Source organism: Gorilla gorilla, chromosome Y (genome assembly GCF_029281585.2).
Source record: "Gorilla gorilla gorilla isolate KB3781 chromosome Y, NHGRI_mGorGor1-v2.1_pri, whole genome shotgun sequence".
Lineage (NCBI taxonomy): Eukaryota > Metazoa > Chordata > Mammalia > Primates > Hominidae > Gorilla > Gorilla gorilla.
The window spans coordinates 17,190,945-17,194,799 of NC_073248.2; the positions used below are offsets into that span (position 1 = coordinate 17,190,945).

At 32.6% G+C, this 3,855-nt stretch overlaps 1 non-coding gene across 1 annotated transcript; it reads left to right on the forward strand.

The window, feature by feature from the left end:
• The first annotated feature begins 1,808 nt into the window (after window positions 1–1,808).
• LOC129530432 (U1 spliceosomal RNA) lies at window positions 1,809–1,970 on the forward strand. Its single transcript, XR_008675820.1, has one exon. It is a non-coding gene; the product is annotated as a U1 spliceosomal RNA (small nuclear RNA).
• The last annotated feature ends 1,885 nt before the right edge of the window (window positions 1,971–3,855 follow it).

The window sequence follows — 3,855 nt, forward strand, 5'->3', positions numbered from 1 at the left end:
TTCTTGTATTTGCTCTAAAGTAAGGCTAAATCACATCTTAGCCTCATCTCATCCAAGGAAGTGATTACAGTAAAGGTATCCATGTTGGGTTAATGTGTAAAATAGTGGATGTGGATTAATGTGGGTTTGATGTAGGAATTTATTATTCTCCTTATTAATATTAGCTCGAAATGTACTGTGTAACGAATATTTAGTCTATTCAATAGGTGGTATTCAACAGATATATATCAACAACTGCTATGTACCAACCACTGTTCAAAGTGGCAGATAAAAATATAGGCAAAGATAATATTAATCCAAATTGCACATGAAAACAAATGATACTATTGATAATGTGGCAGATGAAATGATTTTCACTTTATTATAATTTTTAAGAGAATGAGATAATTAAATGTGTACTGTAAGTGTTACAAGAAGCCTATCCATGTTATTCTTTACTGAAATAGATTACAAAGATCACCTTTCTCAAAAGAAATTTATATTATAAATGCTCTCATGGCAAAAACAAAAAGCCTGGTCTTTGACTTGGAATATATACTTATTATATAAAGTAAGATACATGGCAGAGAGAAAAAAAAAAATTTTATTTAACTGTCATGGTAATGACAAAAAAGACAGAAGTCACTTTTTTTTTTGCAATTTTAGATTGGACTCCTAAGAATAGCAGACAGTTGGCAGTGTAAATATGTTGTAAATTAGCTAGCCCTGAAACAAAATGACTGATCATTAGCAAATCAGGCAACTTTTATTATTGCCATTGTAAGTTGCTTTACCTATCATGAGTGTGCTCTTATACTATTAGAATTGAAATCTATTCTGTACTGCCAATTTATATCCCTGTTTTATAATCTTGGGATTCTTGCTTTACATTCTAAAATATTGTCTCTGAAAAATTAGTGAATATCAAGTAAGTTTTTTATTTTTTTTAAAGGTAGTCTTAAAAGTCTAATTATCTTTAGTGAAAATAATGAGGAGATTTGGATATGGTGGTTCATTTCTGTAATCCCAAGTAGTTGGAAGGATGAGGCAGGAGTATATTACTTGAACCCTGGAGTGTGAGGACTGATTGAGCTATGTACTATCATCATGCCACTGCAGTCCAGCCTGGGCCACAGAGCATAATCTGAATAAAAAATAGAACTATAAAAAGTAATATAGCATTACTGTTTTTAATTCACTTGTAGTAATGCATGGATAGCATATTTAGCCAAAACGTTTTAAACTGGTAGTATGCCAAGAAGTCAGGTGTTTGAGTCACATTGTTAGCTAGCTCCTCAACTGGCAAAATCTGTAATATTTTGCAAGGTATTTCTCCTAAATGTAATTAGTTTTTTTATTTGTTAAATGCATTTACTAATGCTACCTGCTTAGGAAACTAACTCTGATATTAATTAGGTTACCTCAAAAACTTGTTCTGAATGACATATATTAGACAATAAAATATTAGCTACTACTTGATATTACAAATTCTTTTCATCTGTTTACTTTTAAAGTTCATAGTGAGCACAATAAAATTCCAGAAGACCGATGATGGCTGTTAGATATAACAGAACGCTCTAAGAGTCGCTATCAAAAATGAGCATATCAGTGCATAAAATGTATGGTAGCTTTATTTAGCAGCTGTTTCATTGTTTACCGTAACATTTTTTCTTACAATTTTGTAGAAGCCTGTGTCAGAATCAAGAAGTTTATTTTAGAAGACAATAATCATGGATGATTGAAATCGTACTGAAAATTATTCTAAATTCTATTATATTTATAGTTGTATTTTCTTTCAAAGGATAACGGAAGTCTTAAAAAGAAAATGGATACTTCTCTGCCAGGGGAGATACTGTGATCACGAAGGTGGCTTTCCCAGGGCAAGGCTAATCTATTGTATTCTGGATGTGCTGACTCCTGCGATTTCCCCAAATGTGGGAAACTCAACTGCATAATTTGTGGAAGTAATGACTGTGGTTGCACTTTCACGTGGAAAAAGAAAAGAAAAGAAAAGGAAAGAAAAGGAAAGGAAAGGAAAGGAAAGGAAAGGAAAGGAAAGGAAAGGAAAGGAAAGGAAAGGAAAGAAAAGAAAAGAAAGAAAATTGACTTGTTTAGTGGATATAGAAACTTGAAAGAAGACCATATACTGGAAAAAATTCAATGTGCCTTAAAAAATGGTCTCCTCCAGTACAAAAAAAAAAAAATCAAATGCTTATTTCTTAGAAAGATCAAATAGTGCTAGGATGACACTTACAAAAGCTTGCAAACTTTGTCTGGATGAGTGGGCAGGGGGAAGCCCCCAAATGGCAGCAGATAAATCTGGGAAAAAGAGAAATAATTTTTAAATAAGTAAGCCAATGTTTATGTATTAATATTGCCCTTAAAAATATATATTTTATTAAATAGTTAGCATTGGTTTCTTTGGTCTTAGAAAGTAAGTTTCCTTTTGGAAATGACTTGTGTGAAATGGTCCAGAAATTATGTAGCTAAAATAATTCAGATTTTTTCCCTGTATTACAAATCATTTGCAGGAATTGTAAAGATGTTAAAGATGCCAGCTTTTTTGCACTTCTTAACAGTTTATTCTAAATGAAGAAAATTAAATATTAAGGTATAAAGTTACCTTTATAATCAAATAATCAGTCTTTTTAAATATTTAGAATTTGAAGCCAGATGACCAAGATGCCTTAGATGAGCATAAGTCCTCTCCAACAGAATATGCTTCATTATATCCTCATCCAACAGGCTTTATGTATCAATAGGTAAATAAATAAATAAAGTTTTTATTTTTCTTTTTTGAACTCATTTTCATCTTTACTTGCGTGGTTTTCAATTATTATTTTCTTACATATTTTGTAACATATCAGCTGTGACTGTAAATTAAGAAAAACATTATCTAGGACAGCTTTGGCAAGACGATCAGAAGAAGAATGCCTTAAGTGGGGTCATGTTTTATTTTACCCTTTTGATATTTTGTCTGTAATTAGGTACTACCTTGTCCTAGTTCATAAAAATGTGTGATATTTCAATAAGATCATAAAGTAATTTATTTAATCTCTCTCAAAATCCAGTGGCAGTAAAAATTAATAATTTTGCGGGTTTTCATACAAAATTTACCGAAAAACAAATACTGACCAAAAATATAAATAAAAACCATTTCTGAGCACTTGTAAGTTAAAACAAATATTTTTATTAAAATATTATGGGAAGACTAGCCACAACGTAATGCACTTTTCTCTTTCTGTCTTTCTTTCTTTGTTTCTTCCTTTCTTTCTTTCTCTCTTTCTTTCCTTCTTTCTTCTCCTTTCTTTCTTCTTTCTTTCTTTTTCTTTCTTTCTTCCTTTCTTTTTTATTTTCTTTTTCTTTTCCTCTTTCTCTGTCTCGCTTCTTTCTTTCTTTCTTTCTTTCTTTCTTTCTTTCTTTCTTTCTTTCTTTCTTTCTTTCTTCCTTTCTTCCTTTCTTCCTTCCTTTCTTCCTTTCCTTCTTTTTTTCTGATGGAGTTTCACTCTTGTTGCATGGGCTGTAATGCAATGGTTGCGATCTTGGCTCACTGCAACTTCCACCCCATGAGTTCAAGCAGTTCTCCTGCCTCAGCCTCCCGAGTAGCTAGGATTACAGGCATGCACAACCACATGTGGCTAATTTTGTATTTTTGGTGGAAACAGGGTTTCCTCTTGTTAGCCAGGGTGGTCTGGATCTCCTGACCTCGTGATCCACCTGCCTTGGACCCCCAAACCTGGCCATGGCACCTGGCTAAGTTACTCATTTGAAAGGTTTTCTTGTGCTATAACATTTAGCATGACTTCTCACCAAGTTCATGTAGCCAAGGGATGGAATCACCCAGAGTAACAGCTTTATTGCTCAGAAACCTTATTT